Raw genomic sequence first — 16,622 nt, forward strand, 5'->3', positions numbered from 1 at the left:
CAAACACTTTCTACCTTTATGCTTTTTATATTCCTTAGGCCAGGTGCCTTCGTTAATACCATATGCTATACCATATGTAACTACCGGTAAATTATTAATTAAACCAAATCGGCGCAAAGTCACAATGGCCCTCCATATCTATTTTCCTTTTCCGTTTTTTCCATGTTTTAGATTTTACCATTTCCCAATCTTTCCATTCTTCCGTCTCTAAAACTCCACCCTCCAATTTTTGAAAGAAATCTATCATTGGGAGATCTTGATTATATCCTATATGGTGGAAGAAAGGATTTTCTTTCCAATTCACTAACCGTGATAGCTGGGCAGCAAGATAATATGTCTCCATCTCCGGCAACCCCAACCCTCCTTTTCCTTTTGGGACACATAACAATCCAAGCTTCATACGGACCCTCTTCCTACACCATATTAGTAAATTAAAAATGATTCTTATCTTCTTCAAGGCTTTCTAATCTATCCAGATGGGGGCAGCAGAGAACACATATAACAATTTAGGAAGAAGTACTGTCCTCAGAAAAACTATTCGATCTACCCTGGTAATATTTTTATTTCCAAATATCCACCTTTTTTCCTATCTCTTTAATCACCCTCTTAACATTAATTTCATTATAATCTGCTCCCTGCCTCGTAACTTCAATGCCCAAGTATTTAAAACTAGATGCCTCTAGAAGAACAGTTCACTGGTCAAAATCAAAATTTACCCCTCCCCTCAATGGCATCAATATGGATTTACTCCAATTCATTCTCAAACCTGAGAACTCACCAAATTTATTTATTTTATCCATAAGTTTACAGGGCTCCAGATGGCGACCAAAATGGTCGCCAATGCGACTGATATTTTGCAAATGGCGCCCAGACTGACGCGCCGTGCTGCCGGGGATAGGACGGGACACCCCCGGCAGCCGCGCATCAGCCGCTGACAGCGTCCGAAGAAGAAGAGGATCGCCGGGGGAGCAGGTTGTCAGGTGAGTTTGTGTGTTTGTTTTTTTTAAATACTGCTTAGCATAGAGGAAAGGGGGGGGGGGCATCTATAATGGGGGGAGAAGAGAGTGCCATCTATAATGGGGGGAGAAGAGGGGCCATCTTCAAGGGGGGGAGAGGGGGCTAGCTATAAGGGGAGGGGGTATCTATAAGGGGGGGAGAAGAGGGGGCATCTATAATGGGGGGAGGAGGGGGCATCTATAATGGGGAGGAGGAGGGGGCATCTATAATGGGGGGGAGGAGGGGGCATCTATAATGGGGGTAGGGGGGGTCATCTATAAGGGGAGGGGGTATCTATAAGGGGGGAGAAGAGGGGGCATCTATAATGGGGGGGAGGAGGGGGAATCTATAATGGGGGTAGAGGGGGTCATCTATAAGAGGAGGGGGCCATCTATAAGGGGAGGGCAAACTGGCTGCAGACACTGGGAGATAGATATATGCACAATTATTATTATCAGGGCCCCTCAGGTGTCTGTATTGTAGGGGGTCACTTGCATTAGTCACTAGGTGAGAGATATATCTATATACACATCTTGTGGGGGGTCACTATGGCTGCAGTCAAGCTCAGTATGTATAGACTGTTGCAAGCTTTTAAAGGGAACCTGTCACCCCCGGTGACGGGGTGACAGGCTCCCAACCACGCGTTAGAACCCCCTATACTCACCTCATCGCGCCGGGTCCCGCTTCTGGAGGTGGTCAGGTCACGGAGATCTCAGCCGCTGCAGCCCGGCGCGCACACTGAGAGATGAGTCCAACACTCATAGAGAATGACGGAGCACTGGACTCTCCCGTCATTCTCTATGAGCGTTGGACTCATCTCTCAGCGCACGCCGGGCTGCAGCGGCTGAGATCTCCGTGACCCGACCATCTTCAGAAGCGGGACCCGGCGCGATGAGGTGAGTATAGGGGGTTCTAACGGGGGTTGGGAGCCTGTCACCCCGTCACCGGGGTGACAGGTTCCCTTTAAGTTCAAGTTCAGAAGAGTAAGCCTCATTAAAAGGCTAGCCAAGTGAAGCTGAAGTACTGAGTCAGACTGTATATGGTTGTCAAGTTGCAAGTTTCCATGTTGAACATTTTCAAACTAAGAAAAGAAAGGATCTAAAGGAGGAGGCTGCCGTGGCCTCTGCACACAGTAAGTCCCATGTAACATAACATTAATTTTACATGGTTTAAAATGTTGGCGACCAAATATTCTATTTGGCGCCTAAATTTTTCAGGTTAGGAGCCAATGGCTCCCAGGTAAATTTTTTAGTCTGGAGCCCTGGTTTAGGAACCCCTACCACCGGATTTTTAATAAATAATAACAAATAATTGGCGTAGAGTGACACCCCATCCCTTCACCCCTCTTCCCAAAGCCATGAAGATAAGGGACTCCTCGGATCATGCATGCCAATGGCTCAATAGTTAAGGTGAAGAGTAAAAGCGGAGAGGGGACACCCCTGCCTTGTGCCCCTTTGAAGACAACTGGATCCAGAAGAATTCCCCTCAATTGTAATCACTGCATTAGCCCCATCAGAAAGCAACTTAACCATATTTATAAATTTCTGTCCTATCCCAAACTTCCCCATAACTCCCCCAAGTCTTGCAGCTAAGACTTTCGCCAATAATTTAATATCTGAATTTATAAGGGAAATAGGTCTATATGATTCTTTCTCTAAAACCCCTATTACACGGGCCGGCATAGAGGAGCACACGAGCGCTGTCAGCTGCTGACGCTATTCTACGCGGCAGCATCGAGCGGGTGAGTCTGGGGGAAGCTGCGGGGAGGCTGCCCAGGTGATCGCTGATCGTCTGGACAGCTCATAGCAAATAGCGGCGGGCTGCTGCCGCTGCTCCTATTCCACGGAGCCGCGGCAGCAGATCACTCCTAAATAATTTGGTTGCCTTTTAACATGTTGAAAGACAAACGACTTCAACGATTAGCCGACATGAACGACGTCGGCTGATCGTTGCCTCCTATTCCACGGGACGATCGTTCCGTGGAATAGGGCCTTAACACATTTTTACCGGGTTTAGGGATGAAAATAATAGCGGCCTCTTTCATTGATTCTGGAAGTAATCTATCCTGAATAGACTTAAGCCTCTATTCCATGAGCCGACTTGAGGAGCAACCCCTCCTCCCCGTTCCCTGCTCACTGCCGCCGCTATTCCATGCAGCAGCAGCAAGCGAGCAAGTGAGTGAGTTTGGGGAGGGCCGGGGGGAGCTGCGGGGGGGGGGGGGGGGGATGGACTGGATGGATTATATGATATTAAGTAGCGCTATGAATGCGGAGTCTAAAGAGGTAAAGATGAATTTTAACAATGGAAGTAAATCTATAGAGGAGGAGAGGTTTCCCATAGAATGCCTCTCCCTCTGGACAGTTCATGTCTCGGCCAGAGATATCAGCAGAAAGCACTGTGTCAGACTGAAAATAAAACATTTCCTGCAGGGCATACAGCAGCTGATAAGTATGGGAAGGCTTGAGATTTTTTTAATGGAAGTAAATTACAAATCTATATAACTTTCTGACACCAGTTGATTTGAAAGAAAAAGATTTTCGCTGGATAACCCCTTTAATTTTTACTGAAGGTTAGGGTATACAGTGTAGTCTGTTATATTACATTTAGTGTGTATCACTCACCTATGCTGATCTCTGTAGGGATTTCCTCCCGTTTAATCTTTACTTGTTCTACCTGGATCAATATCAACCAACACAATATTCAAGTTGTTATCCTAGAATAGATAATACATAGAATAATCATTTTCAAGGCAATCTGATATCCATGGTGTCCCACAAACTGCTTTCTGGAAGAAAGTGGACATGTTTTTCTAAGGGCCCTGCTGAAAAATGTAAGCGCAAATTTTTCTGTGTGTATGCAAGCAATGATCAAATGACTAACGAAAATTTGTTCACGTGTCACTGATTGCGTCTTTTCGAGCTAACCATAAACTCATCGTTCAATTGTTCGCTAATTGTTCATAATTATGATAATTCGTTTATTAGAGTTTACGAATGGTCGTAATTGCAATCGTAACATACGATTATTGCTTCATGTATTATGAGGAATGATTTTAGAGAAGCACTTGTTTGCAAGTGTTTATCGTCAATTTGAGAAAACAAAAGAAGGGAGGGGGGAAGAGGGAGATTAGTCACCAGCAGAGAAGCTAAAATTATTATGTTAATTTGTTTTCCCTGAGACCCATTGGCATCACAACATATGGGGTAAATTCGCCCCTGCGAGCCCCTGGGACGAAGGAATATTTAATGAAAAAATAACAATTAAATTTTAATCCCCTCCTCCATGAGGTATAAATAGGCTCCACCTCCCCCTAGACCTCAGTCTAATTATAAAGAAACATAAAACACAGGGAGGGAGTCTTGTGATGCCAATGGGTCTTAGGGAAAACAAATTAACATAATAATTTTAGCTTCCCTTACGTCCCATTGGCATCACAACATATGGGGAATTAGCAAGCATTATCCCCAATGGGCGGGTTATTTATTATGTCCGCATTAAGAACAGATCTTGCAAAGGTTGTTCTTGACAAGAAAGAAGTATCCAGCCTGAAATATATCACAAAGGTAGTCAAAGAAGACCAGGTAGCTGCCTGGCATATGTCCTCAAGTGGCACAGCGGCACGCTCTGCCCAAGTGGAGGCCACAGCTCTAGTAGAGTGAGCCCTGGTAAATTCTGGTGGATCCAGATCAGCAGAGGAGTAACATAAGGCAATGGAGTCACAGATCCATCTGGATATTGAAGGTTTTGAAGCCTTTCTCCCCTTGTTCTTTCCTGCGAAAGGGATAAAGAAATTGTTGTCTTTACGAAAATCACCTACTCTATGTAGATAGATCTTGATAGCTCTGGATACGTCCAATAAAGAAAGATCCAAGTCTTCTTTAGATGATCCAGTAGGAGAAAATACAGGCAATACTATTGGCTGGTTGATGTTGGCAAATGAAGCCACCATAGGCAGGAATCCTGGAAGGAACCTAAGGATAAACTTGTCTTGGGAAAAAAAAGTCACGTATGGAGGTGCGGAGCCAAGGGCTTGAAGTACTCCAACTCTCTTAGCAGAGGTAATGGCTAGTAAAAGAGAAACTTTCAATGTTAACTTGAAGTCTACTTCCTCCCAAGGCTTAAAGGGAGGAAGACACAGGCGTCTCAACACAAAGGATAAGTCCCATGGGTCTACCTGCTTTACCAGGTTAGGCCTAGTCTAGCCTTAACAAAATTCTTTACCTCCAAGATCTGAAAGAAACCTGAGTTTAGGTGTGCAGAGAGGGCTGCTATCTGCACCTTGATGGAACTAGGTTTTAATCCTTTATAGAAGCCTTCCTGTAAAAACTCCAATGACTGTGGAGTAGAAGGTTTAAGTCCATCAAAACTCCTGCTTGCACACCAATCTTGAAAATCTTCCAAATACGTGCATAAGATTTATTTGTAGTGCTACTACGAGCGTGAGAAAGGGTATACTATACCTTCTCAGAAAAACTAGAGTCTAATACGGTCCTCTCAGTCTCCAAGCTGTCAAGCTGAGGCTGGAAAGATTCCTGCACAGATGTTGACCCTGGAATATTAGATCCGGATGCAGAGGTAATCTCCAAAATTCCCCTCTGCTCATATTCATGGGCAGGGTGAACCATGACCCCTTCGGCCAGAAGGGAGTTATTATTATTACTGACGACTGATCTAGACTGATCTTTGTCAAACTCTGGGAATCATGGCTATGGGAGGAAAGATATACGCCAGCTGGTATGTCCATGGTATTGTCATTGAGTCCACTACCGTGGGATTGTCTGCCCTATAAAGGGAACAGAAATTCCTCAGTTTGGCATTGCTTGCTGATGCCATGAGGTCTCTCTGAGGAAGCCCCCACCTCTGGGTTAACTGAATGAACACTCTCCTTGAGAGAGACCATTCCCCCGGTAATGTCAGGCCTCGACTCAATCCGCCAATATATTGTCAACACCCCTGATATGAACCGCAGAGAGTCTGGATATTCTGGTTTCTGCCCAACAGAAAAATCTTCTCTACTTCCCTGAGGAGAGAAGGGGATCTGGTACCTCCCTGTTTAGGTACGCCACACAGGTCATGTCGTTCATCCGGATTCTGACTGCTCTCTGTAAAATAGGAGGAGAAAAATGAAGAAAAGCTAGGTAAATCGCTCTGAGCTCCCTCACGTTGGAGGGCAGAGCGGATTCCTGTTGACTCCAAGATCCTGCAGTCGTGATGACTGTCAGATGAGCTCCCCAACCTGTTCCTGAAGCATCTGTCGTGATGGTTATCCAGTGTGGTTCTGAAAATAAAACTCCATGTTTGACTTGTCTCCACCACATTAGAGAATGTCTTGTTTGAGTCGATAGAACATGCATCGCATCCAAGTCCTTCAGTCCTCGGTTCCATACTGTTAGTGCTTCTCTCTGAAGAAATCTCATGTGCCATAACGCCCATGGCACCGCGTCCGCAGCTGAGGCAAGGAGCCCTAGAAAGCGCATTTATGTTCTTATGGATACCTGACGAGGAGGAATTAAGTCTGATTTCTCTATGTTGATAAGCCAACCTAATTGTTGAAGTATGTCCTGGACATAGTTCAACTGAACTCTCAGAAGATCCTGAGTCTGAGTCATAATCAACCAATCGTCCAGGTAAGGGATAACTTTATCCCCTGTAAACGGAAGCGAACCATCATGGTTACACTACCTTTGTGAAAACAAAGGGTGCGGAGGTATTCCGGATGGAAGGACTTTGAATTGTAAGTGTCTTACCTTCCCCTGGATTTGGATGGCGAAGGCTCTCCTGTGAGCCTTCAGAATCGGTACATGAAGATATGCATCCGGTAGATCTATGGTGACCATAAAATCTCCCTCCTGGAGGATAGATTTTACCGATCTTATGTTCTCCATGTGGAACGTCTTCTTTACGATGCACCTGTTGAGATATCGCAAATCTATAATAAGCCTCCAATTTCTGGATGGCTTCAGCACTAGTAACACTGGGGAGTAAACTCCCTGACCGATCTCGGATAGAGGAACATCCTCTAGAGCCTCAATGGAAAGGAGGTGAAGAATTTCTGTCTCTAGGACTAAGTGTCTTTCTGGCTTAAGATTTCTTGACAGAAGAAATCTTGGAGGAGGAAGAGATGATAAATGAAGGACATAACCATTTTGAATAATATTTAACACCCAGTGATCTTTTCTTAATTCTTCCCAGGCAGGGAGAAACAAACTCAGACGTGTTCCCACTGGACAGCTTCTGCGTCAGAAGTCTGGTTTCTTGTTGGTGTCCTTATTCTGCTGCTTCCCGAAACCTCTTCTGGAATAGTTTCTTCCTCGACCTCTGTACTGGTATCTCCCTTTGCCTCGCTGAGGAGATTTTGCTCTGCGAAAGGAATCACTGCTCTTATAGGACAATGGTAGGGACTTCCCCTCCTTGTCAGACAATTCCTCCATTAATTTATCCAGCTCAGAGCCAAACAGCCTACCTGGCTGGAACTCCATATTACAGAGCTGAATTTTGGAGTTAGCATCTCCAACCCAGGGTTTTAACCATAGCGCCCTTCGGCAGCGGTTGAGAGCGTACTAGTTTTTTTACGCTAACCTGGTTCCCTGAGATGCATCATCGCAGAGGAAGTCAATGGCCATAATGACCTTTTTAAGGAGCGAAGGACCTTGTCCCTGCTAGCTCTACCTTCCAAATTTTCCTGGACCTTGGTCAGCCATCTTCTTAGGCTTCTAGAAACCTCAAAGAAGAAATGGAGACTGCCCCTTGGGCTGCCGCTGCCGTATATGATCTCTTGAGGGCTACCTCCACCCTTCTATCCATCGGATCCTTAAGATTGGATCCGTCCTCCGCAGGCAGCACAGTACATTTTGACAGTTTGGCTATGGCCGGGTCCACTTTTGGAGGCTCATTCCAGTCCTTACATTGTTCTTCCTTGAGAACATATAAGGTCTTAAACCTCTTGCTCAAACCCGGAGCCTTTTCCGGTTCCTTCCATTCCGCCTGTAACATAGACAATGAAGTCTTACCCACAGAAAAAGCCCTAGGCTTTTTTGAGGAGGACCAATCCTATCCTCTTCTATTTCCTCAGGGTGTATTTCAGCTTGCACAGCTAGCAGAGCTTGTGAATTCTATCAGCTGTGAAATACCCCCTGAATAATTCTTTCTCATCTTCAGAAGTAGAAGAGGTTTCAGAAGAAGATGATGACTTAACTTCATCAATCACAGTAAAACTGAAAATGACCATAATCCTACAGCCATAAACAGGGGCGGGCTGGGCCGGGGGGCAAGGAGGCATTTGCCCCCCAGGCCGGTCTTTCCCAAGAACGTTATAGGGCTGGGCCAGCCCTATAATATACTTGGGAAAGACCGGCCTTAGATTAACTAGCAGCGCCGCGGCTGCGCTGCTAACCGGAAGTTAAGGGACACTGCCGGACCGAGTGTTTGGCAGCTCCCTCGGTCCGGCGACGGCCCTCAGCTTCCAGTTAGCAGCGCAGCCGCCGCACTGACATCTAATCCTTAGGAGGGTGGGAGGAAGGACCGCAACTCACCTGTCCCGCTCCCCAGCAGCTCCTCTCTCATCTTCCGGCGCAGGCATCAGGGTACAGAGACGCTGCCTGCGCCGGATGTGACCTGCAGCCTCTATCTGCAGGGACACTCAACACAAGCAGCGTCTCTGCACCCTGATGCCTGCGCCGGAAGATGAGAGAGGAGAAGGCGCGCTGGAGAGGAGCCAGAGACAGGTGAGCCAAGTGGGGGGACTTGGCTGCTATGTGGGGGTGGGGGGGAATTGGCTGCTATGTGGGGGTGGGGTGGGGTGGGGTGGGGGGGAATTGGCTGCTATGTGGGGGTGGGGGGAATTGGCTGCTATGTGGGGGTGGGGGGGGGAATTGGCTGCTATGTGGGGGTGGGGGGGGGAATTGGCTGCTATGTGGGGGTGGGGGGGGGAATTGGCTGCTATGTGGGGGTGGGGGGGGGGAATTGGCTGCTATGTGGGGGTGGGGGGGGGGAATTGGCTGCTATGTGGGGGTGGGGGTGGGGGAATTGGCTGCTATGTGGGGGTGGGGGGGGGAAATTGGCTGCTATATGGGACACTGTAGAGGAGGGAATTGGCTGCTATATGGGGCACTGTAGAGCAGAGAATTGGCTACTATATGGGGCACTATGGAGGAGGGAATTGGCTACTATATGGGGCACTATGGAGGAGGGAATTGGCTACTATATGGGGCACTGTAGAGGGGGGAATTGGCATCTATATGGGGCACTGTAGAGGAGGGAATTGGCTACTATATGGGGCACTGTAGAGGAGGGAATTGGCTACTATATGGGGCACTGTAGAGGAGGGAATTGGCTACTATATGGGGCACTGTAGAGGAGGGAATTGGCTACTATATGGGGCACTATGGAGGAGGGAATTGGCTACTATATGGGGCACTGTAGAGGGGGGAATTGGCATCTATATGGGGCACTGTAGAGGAGGGAATTGGCTACTACATGGGGCACTGTAGAGGGGGGATTGGCAGCTATATGGGGCACTGTAGAGGGGGGAATTGGCATCTATATGGGGCACTGTAGAGGAGGGAATTGGCATCTATATGGGGCACTGTAGAGGGGGGATTGGCAGCTATATGGGGCACTATGGAGTGGGGATTGGCAGCTATATGGGGCACTATGGAGTGGGGATTGGCTACTATATGGGGCACTATAGAGGGGGGGATTAGCAGCTATATGGGGCACTATGGAGTGGGGATTGGCTGGAGCTGGGTTCCCTTTAATCCAATAGATATATATCTTGGGATAGCTCTCATTACATACTACAAAGCATGTGAGTGGGCTCTAAGTTTAAAGAAGTACTCGGGGCTTGAGACATCTCGTCCGGAGGTGAGCCGTGGCCGTCTTGGTGTGATTCCATGACCCAGAATACCTCTGATGCAGGGTTGAAGGTGCCCGGTGGAACTCACAAGTCTTGATTGGAGTATTGGGGCTGGCCTTCACAGCCAATCACAATGGCTGTTCATGGCTGGGAGCACTGGCCCCAATTAGTGATGCACGATGCACCGAAATATCGATACTAATATCGATATTTGGGGCAAGAAAACGGTTCGGTACCAGGATTTCCTGGTATCGATACTTTATGTTAAGATGTGCAATAGCGCAGCTTAACATAGAGTATAGTGCAGAGAACACGGCCGGCGGCTATCTGAGCGCCGGCCGTGTTCTTTGTGTGCTCCCCACCCCCCGCGCGGCTCCCAAACTCCTTCTCCATGCTGCCCGGTCCCGGTGTCATCTCTCATCCCCACGCGGCTCACCAACTTCTGCTCCATCTCCATGCTGCCCGGTCAAGCAGGTCAGTGAGCCAGCGTGCCACAGCACATGTGTCACGGCCGGGGGTTGACCCCACACTTCCCACTGGCTGACCCCTGGTCTGCAACCTGCGCGGGTCGTCCGGGTACGGCATGCCGCTGTCCCTAATGGAGCGGTATTTATACTGGGCTGTGCTCCGTTGTGACTCCCAGCCCCCGCACACAGGCCGCAGCCTCCTCACTACGGGACAATCTCCAAAGCCATCGGCTGCGGCGTACGGAGCAGCTCGGATGCTGCTGAGTGCTGACACTTCACAGCGGCATCTACACAGTTACACCGGCTATTTAACTGTGTAGATGCCGCTGTGTCAGCAGCATCCGAGCCGCTCCGTGCGCCTCAGCCGATGGCTTTGGAGATTGTCCCGTAGTGAGGAGGCTGCGGCCTGTGTGCGGGGGCTGGGAGTCACAACGAGGAGGGAGGGAGGAGTGACGCCGGGACCGGGCAGCATGGAGCAGGAGGTGAGGGTTCTGCTCCACTACAACTATTACTATCCCCAATGTACTATACTAGTGCTGGGTCAGCACTAGTATAGTATGTTGGGGATAGTAGTTGTATAGCTATGTGTCAACCATACAACTACTATCCCCAATATACTATACTAATGTTATGTGTCAGCCATACTACTACTACCCCCAATATACTTTACTTGTTTTATGTGTCAGCCATACTACTACCCCAACCTACTATACTGTGCATCTGCCATACTACTACTACCCCCATCATACTATACTGTGCATTTGCCATACTACTACCCCCAACGTACTATACTGTGCATCTGCCATACTACTACTACCCCCAACCTACTATACTGTGCATCTGCCTTACTACTACTACCCCCAACCTACTATACTGTGCATCTGCCATACTACTACTACCCCCATCATACTATACTGTGCATTTGCCATACTACTACCCCCAACATACTATACTGTGCATTTGCCATACTACTACCCCCAACCTACTATACTGTGCATCTGCCATACTACTACTACCCCCAACCTACTATACTGTGCAACTGCCATACTACTACTACCCCCAACATACTATACTGTGCATCTGCCATACTACTACTACCCCCAACCTACTATACTGTGCATCTTCCATACTACTACTACCCCCAACATACTATACTGTGCATCTGCCATACTACTACCCCCAACCTACTATACTGTGCATCTCCCATACTACTACTACCCCCAACCTACTATACTGTGCATCTGCCATACTACTACTACCCCCAACCTACTATACTGCGCATCTGCCATACTACTACTACCCCCAACCTACTATACTGTGAGTCAGCCATACAACTATTATCCCCAACATACTATACTGTGTGTCAGCCATACAACTACTACCCCCAACATACTATACTGTGTGTCAGCCATACTACCTTCCCAATCTCGCACATTATACAGTGTTTGCACCAAAAAAGTCATATATGCAAACACGGTACCAATCAAAGCTGCAAATCACTGCGCACTAAAAAAAGACTCTCAGACAGCCCTACCGGCTGAAAGATTTTAAAAGTTATGGAAATCAGAAAACAGCATTATATTAAAGGGGTTGTCCGGCGAAAAAAAATTATTCACAGAATAACACACATTACAAAGTTATACAACTTTGTAATGTATGTTATGTCTGTGAATGGCCCCCTTCCCCGTGTTTCCCCCCACCCACGCTAGACCCGGAAGTGTGGTGCATTATACTCACCGCATGTCGTGTCGTCCACGGTCTCCGATCGTCAGCAGTGACGTCTTCTTCGGGAGCTTGGCGGATCTTCCCGAGTGCCGGCCACCCTCTGCAGCGTCATCCGAAGCTCAGCCGCGATTGGCTGAGCATAACTGTGCTCAGCCAATCGCGGCTGAGCGGCTGATGACGCGGCCACGTCATCAGCTGCTCAGCCGCGATTGGCTGAGCACAGTTATGCTCAGCCAATCGCGGCTGAGCTTCGGATGACGCTGCAGAGGGCGGCCGGCACTCGGGAAGATCCGCCAAGCTCCCGAAGAAGACGTCACTGCTGACGATCGGAGACCGTGGTCGGCACGCGACAGGTAATGTATAGTGCACCACACTTCCGGGTACACGGGTGGGGGTGGTGGGACACGGGGAAGGGGGCCATTCACAGACATAACATACATTACAAAGTTGTATAACTTTGTAATGTGTGTTATTCTGTGAATAATTTTTTTTCGCCGGACAACCCCTTTAAATCAAGTATCGAAATGGTATTGAGTATCGAAATAAAAAAGTTGGTATTGGTATCGAACTCAAAATTCTGGTATCGTGCAAAATTCTGGTATCGTGCAAAATTCTGGTATCTGGTAGCCCCAATACTATAATTCTGTGGCATCTAATTTCCCCACACTGATTTGGGAAGGGTAATAGTAGGTAAAGGCCAGAGTTGTCCTGGAAGGATGGGCCGCTAACCGGCTACTCATGGGCCAGTGCTGTGTGCTTGCCCCCCAGGCTTAAATTTGCCAGCCAGCCCCTGGCCATAAAGTAATATACTCAAAGGCTGGGAGTAGAGGGAGAAATACTCCATTTGGTCTTTATCTTAGGACACGGGCGGCGATTCTCATTAGCCGCTAAAGTCTTTTGCACATAGTCCTTGACCCATACAACTACATCCTGAACATCAGGTTCCTCATAGGTTTAGGTCTGCATGAAGGACAGCGTACTTAGGCATTATAAATATTTTTAGGCATTCATAAATATTTTTATGAAAGAAAGGATGAATCTTATCTGGAAAAAATGATCCTCCTACGGTATCCATAGCCGTCAGGTAGAGGAGTCTCACACTCAGCACATGAAGTGCTTCCTTAGAAGGTCTTTTGCCAGCAGCACGACTGGTCTCCATTTCAGACATCTGCAAATAATCAATGTATTACAATACATATAAACCACTAGCCTGGCTAGAGTGATATCGGAAAGAGACACTAGGTGGCAGCAACACTTACTTTTAAGCATATAGAAGAGAGATCACAGCACTTTGCACTCAGATGTTTTCTATTAGATCCAAATGAGCCACAGAAAATCCTTCCAGAGGAAGACAGCCAGACCTAGAGGTAGCAACAGCTTACCTTCTGCCTTGAACACACAGCTAATCCGGCATGCAGAGAGACGCGCCGCTGCCGGCCTCCGGAAGTGACATGACGCTGATGCCGCAGTGCTGAGACGCACGCAGCGCCGATGCGTTCCACAGTCGAACGCGACTGGAAGAAAAGCCAGCGGCTCGGGTGACACGCAGAGTGCGTTCCAAGACGCACTAGGTAAGAAAAACTTAAAAGCTAAGACCTGCAGAAGCAAATATCAGAATACTACCTGGACACCGGCTCCAGCGGCATCCCAGCAATCATTACCTGGAGAGAAAACCTGAATGCAACAGGTTAACAAAGCATAAAAACGGAGGAGGGACAAAGTCCCCTAGGGCTAACAGCAACGAAGTAAAAAAAGACTGAGGTCTAGGGGGAGGTGGAGCCTATTTATACCTCATGGAGGAGGGAATAAAATTTAATTGTTATTTTTTCATTAAATATTCCTTCGTCCCAGGGGCTCGCAGGGGCGAATTTACCCCATATGTTGTGATGCCAATGGGACGTAAGGGAACAAAGGATTACACAGCAGGAGCTATTTTAAAGCCTCTATTCAGAGGTCAGAGAGGTTAGTGATGTAGCTGTAAATTAACTCTTTGTTTTCTTGTTTTAGTGCCGCATTTTTTTGGCTAATAAACCCAATTACAAAGTTTCTTAAAATCGCCTGGACTATCGATTTTTGCAAAAACAAATAAAAATTAAATGACAGTGACACTTTAAAAAATGCTGGATGGCAGGGGATGCTGTAAACACCATAAACAAGTCGCCCATCCTGGTCCAGTACAGCTTCCCCGCCAGCGCTCCCTGTCCCCTCTGATCATTCATGCTGCAGGGTCATTCATTCACTCACCATAGGACTCAATATTGGACTATAGGTAAGGTAAAGTACTGCGCAGACTCAACCACCGCTATAGTCACATGCAGCACCACAGGGATTCCTGTCCTCCTAGTAAGCGGGGGAATCCAGTAGTGAGACTCCGCCTATCAGAATACCTAAATGGTCAATGTCACAGACAGTGACGCCGCAATGATGAGGCGACCTGAGTCGTCTACCTCAGGCGGCGCCACCAGCTGTCATCATGGGGTCAGCATATGACGGATTATAATATGGGCGGGGGCCCGAGGCTCCGGGGGGCCCATGCCCCGCCGCCCACATTATAATCTGCCACTGATTAGCTGCATTCCCGGAATGCATGTACCAGAGTCTCCCCGCGCCCGGGCAGTATCTGTAATTAGATGCTGGGAGATGGGGAGACTGTATTCATAAGCGCTGCGCTGTACTGAATTAGCCGCGCGGTGCTGTTACTACAGCGCGGCGCTTATGAATACAGTCTACCCAGCTCCCAGCATCTAATTACAGATGCTGTCCGGGTGCGGGGGTCTCCGGTACCGGCATTCCACGTCCGTGATCCGTCAGGATCACGGAACGTGGGAATGCAGCCTTAGTCCCCCGGGTGATGCGCGGCTGCCGGAGGTGTCCCATCCTGTCCCCGGCAGCGCGCGCATCAGAGAGCTCCCCGGGGGACAGGATGGGACACCTCTGGCAGCCGCGCATCAGCCAGGGACCAGGCCAGAGAGGCTCAACGGGGGAACGGATGGCAGGTGAGTTGTGTGCTGTTTTTTGTTTTATCTGCTGTGCAGGGGGGGGGGGGAGAGAGAGGGGAGAGGGGGACTATCTATAAGGGAGGGGGGAGAGGGAAGAGGGGGACCATCTATAAGGGAGGGGGGGGGGGGGAAGAGGGGGACCATCTATAAGGGAGGGGGAGAGGGAAGAGGGGGACCATCTATAAGGGAGGGGGAGAGGGAAGAGGGGGACCATCTATAAGGGGGGGGGGGAGAGGGGGACCATCTATAAGAGGGGGGGAGAGGGAAGAGGGGGACCATCTATAATGGAGGGAAGAGAGGTAAGAGGGGGACCATCTATAAGGGAGGGGGGAGAGGGGGACCATCTATAAGGGGGGGGAGGGGGGGACCATCTATAAGGGGGGGGAGGGGGGGACCATCTATAAGAGGGGGGGGAAGAGGGGGACTATCTATTATGGAGGGGGGAGAGGGAAGAGGGGGACCTTCTATAAGGGAGGGGGGAGAGGGAAGAGGGGGACCATCTATAAGGGAGGGGGGAAAGTGGGACCATCTATAAGGGAGGGGGAAAGGGGGACCATCTATAAGGGGGGAGAGGGAAGAGGGGGACCATCTATAAGGGAGGGGGGAGAGGGGGACCATCTATAAGGGAGGGGGGAGAGGGAAGAGGGGGACCATCTATAAGGGAGGGGGGAGAGGGAAGAGGGGGACCATCTATAAGGGAGGGGGGAGAGGGAAGAGGGGGACCATCTATAAGGGAGGGGGGAGAGGGAAGAGGGGGACCATCTATAAGGGAGGGGGGAGATGGGGACCATCTATAAGGGAGGGGGGAGATGGGGACCATCTATAAGGGAGGGGGAGAGGGGGACCATCTATAAGGGAGGGGGGAGATGAAGACCATCTATAAGGGAGGGGGGAAGAGGGGGACCATCTATAAGGGAAGGGGGGAGAGGGGGACCATCTATAAGGGAGGGGGGAGATGGAGACCATCTATAAGGGAGGGGGGAAGAGGGGGACCATCTCCTAAAAGATCAGCACCCTCCTCTCCTGACCTCCTCTGTGCTGCTGTGACCTCCCCTATAAGATCAGCCCCCTCCTCTCCTGACATCCTCTGTGCATCAAGGGACCAAACATTATGTTTACTGGGGACAGCATGGGGGGGGGGGGGCGCAGTAGTGGATTATAATGTGGGCGCATTGATGGGGGGTGGGGGTGGGGGGTGCAGTGGGGGCGTCATCCTATAGTTCGCCTCCGGCAGCAGAGAGGCTAGAATCACCCCTGGTCACAGAAACAAAACTACATTTCCTAGAGACCAAAACTGTTGATGCGTCTATGTGACATGTCAATAACATTTTTTTTTCCAACTGACAGGGACACTTTATGGTAGGTTATCATTTTGGAACAACCCCTTTAAGAGAGGCTACACACTTTTAGGGTACAGTATTATATAAAATTGACTATTACCCATTAAAAAAAAAACAGAGCCCCCATTTCATTGTGTTGAAGCAAAGAAAATGGTATAGCATTGTGTAGTGAGCATAAAGGGAGAGGGGGGTGGATCTCATAAAGGAAAACCGGAAGCAAAGATAAAGACCGAAAGCAGCT

This window comes from Dendropsophus ebraccatus, chromosome 8 (assembly GCF_027789765.1).
Source record: "Dendropsophus ebraccatus isolate aDenEbr1 chromosome 8, aDenEbr1.pat, whole genome shotgun sequence".
Classification (NCBI taxonomy): Eukaryota; Metazoa; Chordata; class Amphibia; order Anura; family Hylidae; genus Dendropsophus; species Dendropsophus ebraccatus.